This window comes from Pinus tabuliformis, chromosome 4_2, assembly GCF_031772625.1.
Source record: "Pinus tabuliformis cultivar Carrire ecotype Pingquan chromosome 4_2, CPIR1, whole genome shotgun sequence".
NCBI lineage: Eukaryota > Viridiplantae > Streptophyta > Pinopsida > Pinales > Pinaceae > Pinus > Pinus tabuliformis.
The window spans coordinates 305365033-305385961 of record NC_142304.1 but is presented as its reverse complement, the minus strand read 5'-3'; positions in this window follow the sequence as shown (position 1 = coordinate 305385961).

The following is a 20929-nucleotide window of genomic DNA, read 5'->3' as shown; positions in this document are numbered from 1 at the left end:
TCTTGGTCATGTTGTATGTAAGCAAGGATTGATGACAGACCTTGTGAAGATCGTCGTAATTTTGAATTTGGAAGCTCCTAGGAATGTGAAACAACTAAACGCGACATTGGGGCACACTTGGTATTACAGGAAGTTTATTAAGGCATATGCTTAGATAACCATGCCGATGGAGAAACTATTGAAGAAAGATTCGATATTTTGGTGGGATGAACACTGTTAGCATAGTTTGGATGTATTGAAGGAGAAAATGGTGACAATGCCTATTTTGGTGTTTTCGGACTGGAAGGAGTTCGATGTGCATGTAGATGCCTCTTGCATTGCACTAGGAGCAGTATTAATACAGAAAGGTGAAGGAGAGATTGATCATCCGATAGCCTTCGTGAGCAGAAAGTTATCAAAATTTGAAAAGAATTACTCCATTACATAGCGTGAAGGGCTGGCAATGGTCTACATGCTTCAGAAGTTCATGAATTATTTGTTGGGTGGACACTTTAAAATGTATATAGATCACTATGAACTGAAGCACCTAGTCAATAAGCTTGTGTTGGGGGGGAATATGTGTCGATGGTTACTCTTGTTCTAAGAATATGACTTTGAAGTAATTGTGAAACCTGGAAGGCTGAATGCAGGTCTAGACCATCTATCACAGAGTGAAACAGTCAAGGAACAAGTAGTTTGGAGGAAGGATAGCCAAATGCGCAACTCTTTGCGGTGCGCATCGCAGACGATCATTTTCCTGATATCATTCAGTTTTTAACTACGAGAAAAACTCTGGAAGGTTATTCTACTCGGCAAAATAAGGAGTTAGTAGTTTTCGATGCAGATATTTTAGTGATTGCAGGTCATTTGTATAAGATGGGAATGAATGAAACACTGCGAAGGTATGTTCCGAAGTTTGAAGGCGCTAGTATCCTAGCTGAAGCACACGAAGGAGTGGCAAGAGGTCACTATGCAGGGAAAGCGATTGCACATAATATTTTGCGCGGTGGGTTATGGTGGCTGACATTACAGAAGGATTCAAAGGCATATTGCAAAGCATGCAATGCTTGCCAACAGACGAGGAGGCCTTCACGAAGGGATGAATTACCTTTAAATACTCAAGTCTCATTGAACATATTTGATAAATGAGCCATTGACTTTATAGGTCCAATACAACCACCAGGAAAGAAGACAAGTGCGCGATATATCATTACTTCAACTGAGTATTTAACTAGGTGGGCGAAAACGTAGCTAGTGAAGGATTGTACATCGGCCACTACTGCAAAGTTTTTGTTTGAATATGTCTTAACAAGGTTTGGATGCCCTAAGATATTAATGAGTGATAGGGGTACACATTTTGTGAATGAAATGATCAGTGCGATTCTTGAATAAATCTAGGTGTATCATCAGAAGGGCATGCCCTATCACCCACAAGCGAATGGAACGACGGAAGATTTTAACAAGATTTTGGAGCATGCATTGACGAAGGTCAGCAATGGGTAGAGGAATGAATAGGACATGTATGTACTCTTTGTTTTGTGGGCTTATAGGATGACCTGCAAGAAGTTGAAAGGTCAAACACCGTTTAGGTTGGTCTATGGAATTGAAGTAGTAATGCCTATTGAGCATATTGTCCCAAGTTTACGTATTGTAGCATTGAAAGAGATGACGGATCACGAGACCTTGGAGGATCAGCTCCCGCATATCATGGAGTTAGAAGAAGATCACTTTAATGCAAGATTCCATGAACAAGTACAAAAGGAACGCGAGAAGGCATGGCATGATCGACATATTAAGCTGTGCACATTTAAGATAGATGATTTAGTGTTGTTATATGACAACAAGTTCATGAAATTTCTAGGAAAGTTTCAAATGCACTGGTTGGGGCCATATGTTATTAAGGAGATCACGGATGGTGGTGCAGTTCAGCTCGTGAAGCTGAATGGGGAACCATTCCATGGAAAAGTGAACAAAAGTAGGTTGAAGTTGTACACAAGGGATCCTGCCCCTGCGCAATGACTATATGGAAGCAAGATAGTCTTAGTAATCCAGGCAGCTGCAAGGGATTGCGGGACTATAAACTACACTGCCCGACTAAGTGAAGAACGTGGTAGGGAGGCTGCACGACAGACGACATGAGTATGACAGGTGAAGCCACACTAGATGAGCTACGCCATGGAGGGTGGCGCCGCGCAGATAGGTCCAAAAGTAGCCGTTGGAGTTACTATTCATGATTTGATGGCCAAAAATCAGTTAAGAGGAGTGGGTAGACACCATTTTGGCAAAAATATTTGGAGATATGCCGCCAAAGATGCATTTATGATCAACTATTTGGGGGAGCGGTTAGATTTGAATTCAAAAACTCCTATAAATTGCAAACCACCAAAAAACACTTTGCATTTTGAGAGTTGTCGGGCACTTTTTGTGTCAACCCCAACATTTGCAGCCTTACCTGAGTGGAACCAGAAGGTCATTCTCCAGCAAATGACTCCAACAAACCCCGCAGAAGCCGTAAGTTCTGAAGCTGATGTTTCTGACGTGCCGAGCCTTGAGATATCAAGTATGGAAGCTAAAACCCCTATGCCTACCACGCCAAGGTCGCCTAAGCTGAAGCAATATGCCTCCAAGGAGAAACTGAAGAAGCCGATTCTAGTGAGATAGTCCCCGAGGAAGAACCCGGAGGTGTGATAGAAGGAGAAAAAATATAAACAACTGGAGAAAGTGGTCGATTTGGATGAGGAGGAATTCCAAGGTGTGGAGGAGTTGGATGCATAGGAGGGCAAGCCTATCACGTGGCTCCAAGAGTATATCCCTCCACAAAAGGGAGAAACCAAAGTTACCAAGGACCCATATTTTGGGAAATTTACGGTTTCGAAACCCTTGTTGCCTGAACATGTGTAATTTGAAGGCACAACCTTAGTGCACATTCTAGTGATGAAAATGGAGGATTGGGACCTCGCGGACCACAAAAGGTTCCCACATTTGGCGACTAGCAAGTATATGACAAAAAATTACTACGGAGAGACTGGGGTTACACGGTTAGAACCCATGAAGTGGGTCAGAGGTTTTGAGCAGGTTGGGTTGGTGAACATGCTCTGCATACCACATTTTCATAGGTCAACTATCAACACAATGTGTGCGCGCCAACTCCTCACGCTAGTGCATGATGGGTGCCTATGACTTGGGGAGCCCATTCCAATCACATACATGTTAACTCATCGGATCACAAAGATGCCCTACAAAGGAGTTTGGAGGGAAAAGTGGCAAAAGAGAGTTAGCGGATAAGATGAAGGCAAAATATGGTCTCGTTAAGAAGTCGCGTGGATATTCTATCTGCTCCATTCAGGACCAGGCGGTGTAGTTCGCCCCTAAATTCTTGCAGGGAAAATCATGAGGAAACGTCGCACAACAAAGTTTTGGAGCCGGTAGTATCATTAGCTGTCCAGTGCATAAAGGGAGTTCAATATAACTGGGTGAAGTATTTGTGCAAGGAGTTCCTCGCGAAATGTCGCAAATATCAGGAAGAGGGCAAGTTGTTCCACTATGCATGGCTTTTGTTGTTTATTGTTTTAGTAACATGGAAGTTGCTGGAGGACAACCAGTTTCCTCAGCAGGGGAAAGATTTACCAGAGGCAGCGAAGTTTACTTCACTGTGGACTACAAAGGATCTGGAAAGGATCAAGGAGTCGAAAATTTTCTAGATTTTGATGAAGATGGACCTCCGAACAATTATCAATTAGAGGCCAAGGTTTTCCCCAACCTTGTTTACGCAATTAACTACCTTCACGGAGTTCAAGGTTGATTTCCACAATGTTTCAATCAGGGCACAGAAGGACCCAAAGCACATATGGCACAAGATTCCGTATTTAGTATCTGAGACAGATGTATAGGAGATCATGGGGAGCTGGCCAGCGGAGTGGCACGACCCTAGAGATCTTGGTGTAGGAATTGGTAAAGTGGATGAGAGCTCTACTGCACAGTCAATTGCTACGCAGAAGCATAAGGAAGCAAATCAAAAGGTAGTGCGAGCTTTGGCTAAGTAGTAATAGAAAGAAGCTGGTGCTAAGGCAATTATGGAGAAAGAGCGTGCTGCAAAAAAATAAGCTGAGAAAGAATGCCTAGACACAGAAGAAGTCAAAGACTCGCCTTTACAACACACATATGAATAGGAACTTTCAGGACAAGAAGGAGGCGGTGGAGAGGCGCAAAGCACTCCATTTACCTTAAAGAAGCACGAAAAGGAGAAAACTGTTGGCCAACGAAAGAAGCATAAGTCAAATAAATAGACGCACATCGACCTGATGGTCCTGACAGAAGGGGATCTCAACGAGATTGACGACAAAGTCAGAGAAACAACCACAAAGTTGTAGGATCAGTTTGAGCAATAGTACATGTAGACGCTAGGGAGCATCTAAAAGGATCTGCACGACCTGCGGATCTAGACTGGCAGGATTCTAGTGAGCGTTGCGTAAGAGAGAGGGGTGCAAGCGAGCCTAGCGCAAGGAAGTGGAACAATCATAGAGCTAGAATGAACTCTGGACCTCAGAGTCATATCTTTACCAGAAGGGTCTGTTCGCGAGGAGTCAGATGAGGATCGCGCAGTGTTAAGCACAATGAAGGAAATGGGAGTCAACTTGGCCGTGTGATCGCTTCAGGCTCTCCATGCAGTTCATCAGGGGGTTTCAGACGAGTTAAGTATCAGAGAGCAGCGTGCCCTTGCCGTCATCAGTGAGTTTAAGGTCAATAATGAGTAGATGTTCACAGAGAAAGCTCAAGAATTGAAAGAAAAAGAGGAGCTGCAGAGACGAATTCAAAGCCCAGAGACAACGATAGAGCATGCCTGCAAGACAGTCCTTGAGTTGAACATTCCTAAGGATGTCGCAGCTACAACAAAAGTCTGCAAATCAGCTAACGTAGTTCGTGCATCAAAGGATGAGATCGATGTGGTTACTTTTGATTTTCAAATGAAGATATCAAAACTGCAGCTCAAGTTGTAGCTAACTACTCTGCCGGAGGTTCAGGGGTAATGTGGAGCAGTGATTAAGGAGAATATAAAGACATTGGATACTGCAGTCACAGATTGTGCAATGATGTTTGACCAAGAAATGGAGTTGTGGATGAACTTGCAGAAGGACCTGAACTTGCAAAGGCTGAACACAAATGTCAGGGAGACATAATGCAAGTATGATGAAGTTCAAGCGACTGTGCGCACTTTGGCACCAGCGCAATGCCTCACGAAGTTTCAGGAAGGAAAGAAACTACAAGCAAAGATGTAAGAATTACAAAGAAAAGAGGCCCTCCTAAAGGCCAGATTTCAACCATGGTTAGAGGAAGCCTGATAGCTTACCCTCTCACTTCAAGAAATGTTAAAGGTACTGCAGCAAACACAGAGGGAAACGTGCCTAGCAGTGGAAGGCCTGACAACAGAGAAGTTGGTATAGGAAGTGCAATACGTCGCGGTGCAGAGTGTTGCTGACATTGCGAGGTTGAGCTAGGTGGTCTTCATAGCAAGATCAAGATGCCAGCTGAGTGACTCAAGGGAGAGTCACCATATTTGTGTTGGGGGCGTATTCGGATAAAGTCCCTAGGGTCAGTTTTGGGGTTAGTTAACCCAATTTCTGTAAAAGTTTTGTAAAAGAGGTAAAGTCTCCGCGAAATGTGGATGTGGAGCACGCAACTAGATAGGAGTCAATGGGTTTTAGCCCCTTGTTTGGGTAAGTAATATGTCAGTTTTGAGACTCACCCATGGTCTGCTGACCATGGTATTGTATTGAATAAATCTATATATAGTTGAGTCATAGCGAGTCTAAGAGGTAGCGAAGGATAAGTAAGTCGAGATAGAGATTGTTTTGGGCAAGGGCTGAGGCAGGAAAGTTCTGTTTCCTGTACTTAGGCAAAAGGGGAAGGGTCCTGCAGTTGATCGCATAGGAGGCCTTGGTAAGTTCGCAACTGAGTGCGTAGACCCCTGTAGCTGAGTGCGCAAAGTAAAGAAGTCTGTAATCTGAATGTTGAAGCTTAATAAAGATTGGTTTTGAAGAAATATCTTGCATCTGAGTATTATTGTTAAATCTGTTAAATTATGTTTTGTCGCTCTATAATATGTTTTCTATGGAATAATGTATAAATTCTGCACGAATCTACTGGATCTATCATATTTACGCATGCCTTAAGTGATTATCTATGTTCGCAAAGATAAGGTTTAATTCTTATATGATTGTTGATGAATTGGATAGATCTGCACAAAGGGAGATCTAGGGTAATTAATTAGTGCACGAAAGTAGATAGACTGCTTCCTTAGGGTCTATAAAGTCTGATCGTAGACCTTTGCGAAGGTCTAGAAGTCATTTTCTTAGAGTTGCAGTGGCGAGCCCTAAAAGGATACAGATCTACGTGAAGACAAATCTGAGCTACAAGAGCTTAAGGCCACTTATCACGCTATCTCTGGATGAAAAAACCTGGTTCTAACATCCCCAAATACTGCTTTGGTTTAGACTGTAGCCTGTGTTATACAGGTTGTTGTTGAAAGGGCCAACAATTATGGTTCTGTTGGTTGGCACGAACAACTATGAACCTAGGTCAGGCCCCCTTAAGCAAACACTTGACGAGGAAGGAAAAATCATATTGGAACCTGAAGTAGTCACTGAGTCAAGAACTCGACAGCTACGAAATTGATCAATTTCAGAGTATCTCATCAAGTGGAAGAACTTACCTGCTGAAGATTTCACATGGGAGGGTGTGAATTTTATACAAAAGCATCCATAACTACTCAAGCATTGAGGACAACCCTTTTTTGAAGGAGAGGGGCATGTTAGGTCCCTATAATACTAGTGATTCCCCCATTACTATTGTTATTTTTGTGCCCCTATTGTCCCCGTATTGTTATTATTTTGCCGCATAGAAGCCCACTATTGTTATTGTTGTGCCCTTATATTATAATTGTTATGTCGACTTTGATTATATTGTGACCCCTTAGACTCTTATACATAGAAAGGAGGTTTTGTCATTTGTATCATCCAAGAATTGTTCATTTGTGTAATGTAAAGGAGGTTGCCCCCTCAAAGAGGCTGAGTCTTTGATCTATCTTTTCTTCTATTTTGTGAGTTGGTTACATAACATGATCAACATCAGGTGCCCCATAAGTTTTAGGTGGGTAACAAAGTTTGGCTACATCTGCAGAAAGAGCGCCTCAATAAAGCCCATCGTAAGCTTCAACCACTCCAATATGGGTTGTACATCATCACCCAGGATGTGGGAGACAACACTTTCGAGCTCAGTATGCCCCCATTCCTTGGCTTGCACTCTGTATTCAATATGGATTGCCTTCGGCCATACTTTCCATGATTGCTGGACACATCAGAAATTGTTGAGCATTTGAAACAACATAGCATAACCCAGACTGCATTAAACATGCCATAACTGATCATATCATGGACACACAGATTAAGAACACTCACAAACATAGGATCCAACTGTATCAAGTTGTCAAAGATGGTCAACTCTTGTACCAAGGCAAGTGGCTCACAAGGGACCAAGTTCAAAAGAAATTTCCCCATCTCATGGAGGCACTCAAAACAATGGGGTCTATTACTTCCTAAGGGGGGAGGAATGATCTAGGTGGATATTGGTGGCTAGCCACTATTCCACTTGGACCCCTAACACTTTTTCTTTCAGTTTCCTTAATTGCATCACAATTTAGTTTTTTTGGCAATTTTTTGGTTCATGAACTTCCAGCAACGTTTTAAGGCCCTAAACAATGTTTTTTTAGAAAACAGGAAAACTTGTAGCTTTGGAAAATGGTTTGTAGTTGAAATTTTTAGCCCTTAGATAGATATTTCAAACGAGCTATCATATGCATTAAAAAAAGATCGTATGCCAATGTTACGACCCTAGGAAGTTGGTGTACCAACTAACCCCAACAAGGCCCACAATATTTTGGCGCTTCATCTCCTAGGGTTAATTTTTTGGATTTTTAGGGTTTTCCCTTGTTTCTCAATAATAAAAATTCCTGCAAGCCTCACTATAACAATGTATCCACCACATTTCTTCTCAGAAATATGCTACCATCGGTCAAGCTAGTTTATTTCCATTCTGCATGTAAACAATTTTTAGTATCTTGTTATCACTAAATTGAAGTTCAATTTTCACTATAGCTCTATATTTCTGTTTAAATCTGTATTTCATTTTGTTCCTCCATAAATCTAGATCAGATCCTCCTCTACTTCTCCATGCTGGACATATCCCACAATCACTGTAGTCCATGAGACTAAGCTTTGTTCAATCATTCTATCAAAAATATTGTTTGAATCCATTATGCTTCCACATTTGGAGTCAATATCAACTAGAGTACTTTCAACAAAGAAATCTGAGTGAAGCTGATTTTTATGAATATGGGCATGACCTACATTGTCCTGTTCCAAAGTTGCTACACTAACACATGGAATAATACCACTGGATAATGCAAATTAATCCCCTTCCATGGTTAGAATTTGGATTTAGAAAAAAGAAAAGTTGCAAGGCATCCACACCATGTCCATGCTATCCATAACATATAATCATCCATGAAATTTTCTTGTTCAAGTAATTTATATCTATGTTCCCACTTTTGCATAAATGTCAAGGTGGGCACTTTCCATAAACACATGGTGTGTCAAAACTAGATTTTGTTATCTGAGCATGAAACTACTTTCCTTGTTCCATAGCTGCTAGGCTACCAAATGTTGAGAACAATGACAATTGCAAACTGTTTTGGTTTCAACATCCTGAATTACATTTGGGAGAACAGTTTCAAGGCTTCTTCACCATGCTCATATTGTGCATATCTTGTAATAGTCCATGAAATGATGTCATGTTTATGGATTGTATTGAATACATGAGATGCATATTTCATTTTCCCATACTTAGTGTACCTATTAGTGAGAGCACCGTTGACAAAGATAAGAGAGAATAAACATAGATTTGATGACTTAGTCATGAATGCAAGTGACCACCCCTAGTATGTAAGTGGGTGCGATCATACCAACGTTCATGTAGTGGATCCCACAAGAACTCCACAATTAAGCACATTTAACATATTTGCAATAAAGCAATGGAGAACCCAACTTGTATTCATGTAGTGGTCAATGCATCCCTATTTTGTTGGGATGCTAGCAAAATTACTGATTTATCTTGGCATCATATGTGCTTTTAATGTTGGAGCCATTCTATTTTTGGTGTCCACTATCATGTGAAGCTTTCTTAGATATACCCCCTCTCGAACAATTTAACCTGAGATTAGATGGATAAACCTTTAAGTCGAAGATTATTTTTCCATAAGGATTATATGCTAAATTAAGATTACATGCAAATATTCAAGAATTGATGAATTCTTGTTGACAATTTTGGGTTGTAGTGATTAATTGCTACCTTGAAATTTCCTACAAGTTTTGTGATGAATTCTCCCTTTATGAATGTGAAAGTTTAATAATATGATGCATGGTAATTGATTCTATGAGGTTGCAGGTGCTATAGTAAGGAGGCCAAATCTTGCTAAATAATGTGCATGTGTTCTTGAATTTAAAATAAAACTTACATAGATGTTATTTTGGTTTGTGATATATATATATATATATATGGCTTCCGACAATCCTATGGATGCATAAACATCTACAGGGAACATATTGATTTGACTTGCACATTGGAAGACCAAGCGATAGAAATAGGGAAAGGAATTTGATTTTGTATGCATGGTATGATAGAAAAGAGTGCCATAAGTTTTGGAATCAAGACATTGAGTCAAGTTTTTGGACTCTTTTGCTTGATGATTGTTTTTCTATAATTTTGAAGTTTATTTGCGTGATTTGATTTACAGACATGCATCTCCATGTTGTTTTTGTGTGCGATTTTATTTGATGATTGTGATTATATATTTTATTTTTGTTTTGTGATGTTGCCTTTGATTTTTCCTCTTGCATTTCCTATTGATTTTATAACTATCCCTTGATTTACATACTTGGGGGTCTTGGGGTAAGATGGTTGGGTGGTAGGGAAGCCGCAAAGTTTTAAGGAAGAGGTAACATATGGTTCACATGGATAAGAACATGTTGAGGAAAAAGAGTAACATGGAACACCATGAGGAAAGTTGGCGGAAGCATGGAAACAAGCATATACAAAATAAAATGGTAAGTAGGATGTGATATGATAACCAAGTAGGCTGGTTGAGTCCATAAAGGTGATGGACAACAAAATCATAAAATGGAGTTCTCTTAGCCCAAATTTTAGTTGCACATATGCTTATATATTGCATACATGATTATGCTGATGCATATGTATATATGAGGATTCCATTTTGACTCACAATTTTTGTCAAGAGTCATTCTTGTGGAAGAATGATGAAATATAGTCATTTAATGCAAATATTGGTGCACATGGTACAAGAAGGAAAAGACACACAAGTGGAGCAAGTGATCTGGACTCTTGTTATGTATTAGGTGGAGCTCGAACAAAGTTTTGGATTCCCGTATTGATTTGAAGACAGAGGTATAAGACGATGGATGCCCTTATTCTTTGTGTATATGTCCATGTGTCATACATGTGTAATTGTGTATATGTTTTACCATGTCATATGTATGTTTGTGCTATGTGTACGTGGCATCATGTTATGTGTATGTGTTGTGGTGCCACACTTATATGTATATGTGTCTATTACTTGTCTGGGCCCACATGATATATATGGTTTCTGGGTGGAGGAGGGATAGTCTCTACATTTCCAATACTTTTGTCAACAAAAAACTACATAGTTTGATGGTGCCCATAGTCATGAGTGGGCTTATATATATGATCATCATTGGGTGGAGGTATAAACCTCTGGATTACCTTGATGATTCAGGGTGGAGGTGAGTCTCTATATTCCCTTGTTGCTGTGGAAACTGATCCAACATGACTGTGGGGTGGGTACCTGAGCAGTTAGCTTGGAGGGTAACTAGAGCCCTTAAGCAACATGACTATCATCTAACATGACTATGGGGTGGGTACTTGGGCAATTAGCTTGGAGGGTACCTAGAGCTTTGGAGCAGCATGAATGTGGAGTTGGTACCTTGACAAATAATCTGGAGGGTTCCAAGAGCCTTCGAGAAGCCACTTTGGATTGACATTTCAACCATGTAGGACATGCTATCACCTGGGTGCTTTCTAATATGGACAATCAATCCCATATGTGCACAAGAAAAGGGAAGCCATCAAATTAAGATAAGCACCGATACTTTATTGATTTTATGAACTTTTAAATTATGAGCATGATTTAGTATTTTGATATCCTAGATCTTGAGCTAACCTGATGATATGTTTTAGCTTATGATGGTTTGGTTTATGAACTAACCTGGTTTTTTTGTAGGAGTTATGGAAAATTCCAAGTTCACTGAAAGGAGAAAGTGCTAATAAGGTAGAAGTTACAATCATTACATTTCTGTTTATGATGAGTCTCATGGAAATTTTATGCATATGATGTAGGCATAGACATGAGATGCTCAGTTCAAATGAACAAGGCTAGCTACAAGATGGAACAACAAAGTGTGTAGAAGCCAAATAGTTTAGGAATAGGGCCATCGTGGGACACTGGAACCAATGATGCGAATTGATTTCCATAAAAATAATTCTATGAGTGGTATGATGGTTTTGAGGCAAGGATATACCTTGGTTTTGAGACCCCTTCGATGGGAGGAAGCACAAAAGGGGGGGTGACCAAATTTCTAGAGGGACTGGGAAGCAGAGAAGGGAAGGTCTAAAAATAAATTGGTTTTCATTCATAAGCATAGAAGATTTGAATCAGAAGCACATTGGGAGTGTTCCTAGAAACAATGAGTCAAGAACTATCCGCTGAAGGAACAAGGAGCATGAGGATATTAGCGCTGGACATCAGAGGTAGGAAACACTCCAAGGAAAGGGAATAAATCCAAGTTGGATTAAATATATCAAGCACCAAAATACTACAAAAAGGGGCCATTGGAAAATGGATGAATTTGTAAAGTGATATTTATCGAGTGGCGGGGTAAGCCATAATGCATATAATATGTGATGAAAAATTTGAAACGAGTTGTATATATATAAAGCTCCATCTCAATTGTGGTTAGTATTTTACGCATATCATTTTTGTTTCTATTGTATAGGTGTCATAAAAAACCAAGGATGGTGTTTTCCTAAGGGGCAAGGTTCTGTAATAACCCGGTTACATTTCCCATTATTATAAACATTGTAACCTTAATCAAATTAAATGAGTTGAGTTGGGGACACAAATTCCATAGTTGAGGTGGAAAAATGTTGGGGATGCAGACTTGTTTGGTGGTAGCCATGGAGGCTAATAGGTGGCAAGAAAGGGGTAAGAAATGATGTGGCACTCAGATGATTGTCTTACAAGAATTTGAAAGCATACCCAGAAAAAACCAACCAGCATGACTAGGCCAACTAATAAAAATATGGAATTTGAGGGATAAATGGAGGAAGGTTGATTGGTCCGTAGGATTGGATAGGTTGGAAAAAAGTAGCCACCCAAAATAGATATTGGACAAATGAGGGAAGGTACGGAGAACACACCATGTGGCTGCCAATGTTGAGCAAAAAGAAATGTATGGAGTGATTCTCCAAGTGGTGGGGGGACACTACCATAGTGTGTTAAAAAAAACACAGGAGCATCATCCATCTCTCTATACTGGGGAATATAACACTCCCTCTATCCATTATCTATAACCTACTCATAATCTAGAATTTTAGGAGGAAATTATCAAGATTCTTTGGGAGGAAAAACCCATCTAGTCCATTCATAATCACATTCACTCTTGTTCTTCCAGAAGAGCCTAGGATGCTTTAGCTATAGGGTGGAGGGGGTTGTCCTTTTGGAGGCTCATTTTCTGCCAACAAGACCAACTCAATCCCATAAGTAGACCCTCACTCATGCCTTGGAGTTTGGCACATGGGTGATTGGGCTACAAGAAAGCTTACAGTGCAACCCAATCTATGATTGGGGGGTAAGTGTTAGTCCCCAACTTAGTTGCTCAGTTTTATGGTTGTTGGGAGTAAAGAATCACTTTAACAACAATAATTGAACTCCCAGTAAAGAACGCTCAAGTGGCCTCCTAGTGCGGGAAAATAAGTTTTATCGTTTGAAATCCTTAAAGGTTATTGGAAGTTGGATGGGTATTTTATTCGAAGTCAAGTTGTGTTGATTGTCATTTTATATCTTTACATTGATCTGTATAAGTTGATTATTGAGTTATTTGATAAATTAGTCAAACCTGTTTTGTGGAAGGAGATTGTTCATTGTATATTGTCATGCTGGAAATGTGGCTATAGCCATAACCAATTGCGACTATGCCTTCAAGAAATAAACAATGACATATCACTGGCTAGAGGAGATTCTTCTCACAAACTAATGTTCAAACTAAGCGATGTATCAGTGTTCGAGGAAAATATTCAACACATGAAAATCTACATGCCTAAATCTTCATTACTCTTCCAGGTTTTGTATTTTAGTTGCCTTTTACTGGTATTAAGACTAAGATGGGTTTGTCTTTCTTTTCACTGCGTATTTTTCTCTTCCTACATATGGGTTTGTTTTTCTTAATTGGAACTAAATTCAAAAATACTTGAAGAACAAAAAGAGAGGTTTGGACTTTATATCACCTCAAACTTGCTTTATTTTGGATATCTCCTATAGTTTGATTAGATTTGTATACATTTTTCTATATTTCTTGTGAAGGGATGGGACTCAGGGCCTCACAAAAGTATTTAATTGATCTGGAAGATATATGATGCTTACCTATTCAAGTACATAACTATCGGAGATACAGGGGTGGGTAAATCATGTCTTCTCCTCCAACTCACCGATAAGATATTCCAACTGGTCCACAACTTGTCAATTGATGTGGAGTTTGGCGCTTGCATGGTTACCATTGATAATAAACCAATAAAACTTCAAATATGGGACAAGATATGTGTTTTATGGGTTTATTAGTTAGTTGTCATGATTCTCATATTCCTAAAATAATGACAATTTTTAATTCGTTTATGTGCAAGTTAGTATTTGATTATAGCATCACTGTCTTGGGACTCCTAGTCTGATGAGAACTGGTTGATCTAATCCCTTAGGTTTTATTTTATTTTAAACCTTGTGAGGAAACTAAAGGGATGCTTTACCACATTCATGTAGGCCATTCCCAATTAACCTAATGCCTGACCCAGGGGGATTTGAACTGGGCACTTGCTGGCACAATATTAATCAAATGCCAAACGATAAGTTTATCTAGCCTCTTGGGCTTAAACATGATACTTGTATTACTAAAAAGGGATGAAATTATTATTTCTTTAAATATTACATGCTAAGCTATAGTTATAACTGTGTGAAGTTTTTGTACTTGATCTTGGATACGATAAAGGTGTCTATTGACATGTTTTCTGAACAAAATGATGAGTCCATGAATTTTGAGTCTCAACTACTAACCAATACATGGGTGAGGAATTGGTGTATATTGATGATTATTTTCTAGTTTTCCCATAGTGTGGTTGCCATTTTTCAATGTGAAGAGAGAATACAATGTATATCTGGTTAACGAAAAATGACTATGGCGCATCATATACATTATAATAATTATTTTATGGATAATGCACTTTTTTTGGACCTTTTAATATTACTCTCATGCTTGGTGCCAAACCTGTTGATGATGTATTTGTTTCATTCGAATGTGTTGAGTCCCATGGGTGGATGCTACTTGGTTCTTCCTTTTGCCTTTTGATCTAGATGTAGTTCAAGAGATGTTATTAATATCTTGGATGTAGGTAATATTAAGTGTAAAAATAAAGTCCTAACTAAGACCATCCAAATTGTGGTATACTGTCCCAACCCTTGAAAGAGACATATGATCCATGAAGGTCGTTCACTGATAATGTGAAAATGCTATAATTACAATTCTAAAATTGAAAAAGTAGACTTGAGAGATTATCACCTTTATTCTTACTTTATAAGCTTGTGTTTAACTTTATACCATCTCTTAAGAATTTCATTTTCCATTTTGTTGTGGCATTGGGTGTTGTTCACAAGTTAAATTTTTGAATTGGAAATTTCTTATTTCTAGCTTAATGCATGTCATTTATTTGGTTTAGGATGTTGGAAAGTTTTCTTTGTATGTAGAATGATCACTTTTATATGACACCTTAATAGAAGTCTCGTCAGTAGAGGAGAGATTTGAATTTCTAATGGATGCATTAGAGGAAGTGTTGTATGTATTTAGTTTTCTTCTCAGGCACCTTGATGCTTTGTAAGCTATGAGTCCTTTAATTGCGTTAGACCCTGGATCATGAGAATTTTCACATGGTCCTAAGAATATTTCTCACTCACGGTCATTCTCGAGCCATGCATTTCACATGGTCACATATGATCTAGACTAGCTATTAGATAAGTAAATCAATTCCAATTTTGAGTCAGGTGATTTCATCATATGCATGAAATTTATTTGAGGGAGGTTCTTAAAGGGATTGGTGATATGCATGTGATGTTTTCCAATCAATATTAGCATCATTTATGTTTATTGTCAAAATTGTTCGATGGGATGAATCACTAACCTTTGATAAAGTAAAAGAACTTTGTTTGATTGCTTCATTTGTGTAGGCAGATGAATTTTTAGAGTGTTAAAATCCATGCTACTAAACTATCTAGTTGCCTCAAGCTTGCTAAACATGGCCTTCCCCAAAAAAAATATCATACTCTTGATTCCCATTCTTTTGTTGTTTCTTGTAGCATTTATACATTTCTATTATCATAGAACTTTACTTTCCCTAGTTTGTCTATATATTCTGTGTCGAATATGTGGAGAATACTGAGTTTAGATATTGTTCAAGATGCTTATGCTTGTATGAATACAAATTTTCACAACCCTTCGTATTGGAGATAGAATTCTAGAGCTGAATTGTGTAAGTAGGTTGAAATTTCCTAACTACTTTAGTTGTGATAGTCCCAATCACTTTCACCTTCGTAGATATTGAAAATATTTTGAATATGCTTGTATGTATACAATTTTTTTCACAACCCTTCATATTGTAGATAGACTTCTAGAGCTGAACTGTGTAAGTAGGTTGAAATTTCCTAACCAGTTTAGTTGTGGTAGCCCCAACCACTTTCACCTTCATAGATATTGCAAATATATATATATATATATATATATATATATCTATATATATATATATATATATATATATATATATATATATATATATATGCTTACCCCATTCTTGTAATTGCAACATAAGATTTGGGTATCCTAGTAACGACCTCCCTTCAGTTAGAATGATAAGGGGTGTGCTATAAAAGCTAAAAGATAAAAGAGATACATAAGAAAGTAATAGAAAAGAGATTAAGAAATGGTGACCCAAAGGGAATCCCTAGAAAAGAAAGTCACTACATTGCATTAGTTAAAGGTTTATATATAGGAGGGTGCATAAACATCTCCATTCACATCAATTATTGTGAAGTTACCAGTGCAATCCATAATAAGGTCCTTCAATGCATGTTTGTGGTTGAAACTCCCTAGTTGGGTGAATACTAGGAGTAACCCAAAGGTGGACAATCGAATCTCTCCCATGATTCAAAACCAAAGAGAATCTAGTGATATGTGTCTAGTTTCTCAATTTGGGTTATACTACACTAGGTTGAAGGTAACTTCTTGTCCATGTTCTCATGAAAGTAGGTTTTTTGATGCAGAAGTAGAGGATGTTTTATCACCTATGTTCAAGGGTGGATTGTTTGCATGATTCTTAGATCTTCTAGTGGCTGAGATAGGCTAGAAGGAGGAGGTGATAACCTGGTGGGGCAGGGTTTGGATGAAGATTGTGATGCATCCCATTTGTGAGTAGTCATCTTGGGTAGATATTTACTATCCCCTTATCTACACAACATACATTTTATTCCATGGCATTGTTGGGTGTGGAACTTGATTATCTTCTTGATTGTTCAAAGGTTTTTGTTTCAATCACGTTGGAATAACTATTCCTAACGGGGTTAATCACCGTCGGGGGTGGGGGGGGGGGGGGAGAGGAGGAGGTTGACGACTATTGATTTTCCACGATCTTGGGTCTAGGATAGAATCTTATAATCTATGATTCTACCAAACCAAGAATCACAACTATCCTACTTTTCACAGTGAAATATAAACAACAGTAAATATACTAGTGCACAAAATATGAACAACTTTTTACAATTTCCAACCCAACTTCGTTATATTAAACAACATATAATACAATAGCATAAGGCTCCCATACCAGGGATAATCGCCCTCATACATCCAATGATACAAGAATACAAACGAGGGCTTGGTGTTAGTGCATCGACGACCAATCTACCCTCAACAAGATACTTTGACCATATAGATTCGCACGCTCTCTCAAATCCTCTCGGTCATACCTTGTACCTACCTGGTCCTTCGGCTCCCGATCTGCAACTCCTACTTCTATCAATGCTTCAAGTCCATCTGACCACTTAACCTCACCTATAAATCTTCTCACTAGTTGTGCCTTAGTCCATCAAGGGAGCACCACATCGAGTTGTTCACAACTCCACTTGTGAACAACTCTCAATCTTCCCATTGTTGTTCTTCAGCTACTCAGGGACTTCATCCCACTATGATCTTCCTTCGCAGATCTGATGAAGACCAACATAGGGTATGGAAGGCTTCCACCTATCACTACGAGATGTCCATCTCCTACAATGAACACGGGCTAGGAGGACTACCCATAATCTATTGTAGAATTCCCTCTCCATACACAAGTCTAGGGCTCCAAAAACTGCTCTTGGTTGATTAGACCCTTGAGCTCAACAACTGCCACTCTAGAAACTACTTTTGTCCATCAAAGTGTTGCACATCGAGCTCCAACACGGGCACTATCACGTTGTCCTCCAGCAGTGCATAAATTCCCAAACCATGTCCACACTTATCCACTCTCATGATGCCCTCCAACAGTCCATGAGTGACCAAGTCTACTGTAGCATCTTCTCCTAGTTAGGGCATCTAACACCTAGGAAACCCATCCACATGGTTGCTAACATAATTCTCCAATAATTCCTCTCCTAGGACACCCTCATACACCTATCATCTAACCATCAACAAGGTGACATCTACAACTCATTATTGCTACCTTCTTGACCTCGATTTTTGTGTTTCTAGAAGACTGGTTAGGGAACACTCTAGCCCTCAACCCAGTACTTCAACATAGTGTGTGTTATGAAAGCAGCTCACAAAAAGATAGAAAAGAGAGATCCACGCCTTAGAATTCAGCCTCTTCGAGGGGGCAACCTCCTTTACATTACATAAATGAACAATTCTTGGATGATACAAATGACAAAACCTCCTTTCTATATATAGGAGTCTAAGGAGTCACAATATAATCCAGCCGACCTAACAATAATAATATAAAGCCACAAAAATAACAATAGAGGGATTCTATGGGGCACAGAAATAACAATATGGGGGTAATAGGGGCACAACAATATAAATAAGGGGTATAACTACAATAGTAATGGGGTAATCACTAGTATTATAGGGACCCAACATGCCCCTCTCCTTCAAAAAAGTGTTGTCCTCAACGCTTGAGTAGTTCTGGATACTTCTGCATAAAATTCTCATCCTCCCATGTGGAATCTTCAGCGGATAAGTTCTTCCACTTGATAAGATACTCTGAAATTGATCGATTTCGTAGCTGTCGAGTTCTTGTTTCTGTGACTGCTTCCGGTTCCAATATAATTTTTCCTTCCTCGTCAAGTTCTGGCAATATTGTTTGAATTGGGAGCTTGTCACCTATAACCTTCTTTAAACATGAAACATGGAAAACTGGGTGCAATCGAGAAGCTGCAGGAAGCTCCAATTTGTATGCCATAGTACCAATCTTTTGCAACACCTTGTACGGACCATAATACTTTGGTGATAATTTATTATCCTTCTTAGCTTGCTTTAGGGACATTTGCTTATATGGTTGTAGCCGTAGGAATACCCAATCACCTACATCAAAACTTCTTTCACTGCGATGTTGATCTGCCTGTTGTTTCATTCTATTTTGTGCCAACACGAGGTTATCCTTTAAGAGTTGGAGGACTTGTTGTTGATGTTCGATGTGATGTTCCACTGCCTGAACCTTAGAATTTTCTCTTAAATATGATGTGATGGATGGTGGTTGATACCCATAAAGTGCCATAAATGGGGTCATTTTTGTTGCTGTATGGAAGGAAGTGTTATACCACCATTCAGCCAGAGGCAACCATTTGACCCATTGTGTCTGTTTATCAGATACAAAGCAACGAAGATATCCTTCCAAACATTTGTTTACTATCTCAGTTTGCCCATCAGATTGAGGATGATAAGATGAGCTATGAGCTAACTGAGTACCAAGACAAGAAAATAATTCTGTCCAAAAATTTCCAGTGAAAATGGGATCTCTGTCACTTACAATAATCTTTGGGTTTCCATGTAGCTTTTGAACTGTTTCCATAAATGCAGTAGAAACTGTACTGGCTTTAAATGGATGTGATAATGCACAAAAGTGTGCATACTTGGTAAGTCTGTCAACTACCACCATGATGACACTCTTTCCCTCAGACTTGGGTAAACCTGTGATAAAATCCATTGAAACCTCCTCCCAACGTTGGCTTGGAATGGATAAAGGTTGTAATAGACCTGGTGTCTTAATTGTTTCAACTTTATTTTGTTGGCAAACCAAACATTCCGCCACAAACTTTTGAATATCTGATTTAAGGCCATCCCAAAAAAATTCCTTCTTAACCCTGTGGTAAGTTTTTAAAAATCCTGAGTGCCCTCCTAAGGGAGAAGTGTGCAATTCCATAAGAATCTTTTGTTTTAGCTGGGAATTCTTACAGAGGTATAAGCGATCTTTGTACCATAACGAATCATTTTGCCAGCTAAATGTATCAGAAGTACTGGAATCTTGTTGTAGCTTTCGAATAAGTGCCCACACTTCTTCGTCATTCTTCCATTCCTCCCTTGCTTCGTTTATCCAATCTGGTTGGATAATAGAAATGGCACACAACAATGCTTCCACATCCTCATCCTTTCTTGAGAGTGCATCTGCCACCACATTTTGCTTCCCTTTTTTGTAGATGATTTCAAAGTCATAACCCAACATCTTTGTGACCCACTTTTGTTGCTCTTCAGAGGATAATCTTTGTTCTAAAAAGTATTTAAGGCTATCATGATCCGTTTTTACCTTGAAGTGTCTTCCCATTAGGTAGGGTCGCCATTTCTTAAGTGCATGGAGTATTGCCAACATTTCCTTCTCATAAATAGCTTTGCTTAAAAACTTTCCCTTGATTGGACGACTTTCAAAAGCAATGGGTCTTTCATCTTGCATTAGAACAACACCAATTCCATTTCCTGAAGCATCACATTCCACAATAAAGGTTTTTGTGAAGTCCGGTGTAGCTAAGACCGGTGCTTGGCACATTGCCTCTTTAAGATGTTCAAAGGCCTTTGTTGCTTCCGAAGTCCATGAAAATGAATCTTTCTTCAATAATGTTGTTAGAGGTGCTGCTATTCTCCCATAATTCTTAACAAACTTGCGATAATACCCTGTCAACCCAAGAAATCCTCGCAGATGCTTTATGGATGTGGGGATTTTCCATTCCTTAATGGCTTTAATTTTGCTAGGGTCTACCTTAACTCCTTCATGAGATACAATATGACCCAAATATTCCACCTCCTGGACTCCAAAGAAACATTTGGATCTTTTTGCATATAATTGTTTCTCCTCCAATAGTTGTAGCACCTGTCAACATGTTCAACATGATCCTTCCAAGACTTGCTGTAGATTAGTATATCATCAAAAAATACTAACACAAATTTTCTAAGGAATGGTTTGAAAATTGAATTCATCAAACCTTGAAATGTTGAAGGTGCATTGGTAAGGCCAAAAGGCATGACCAAAAATT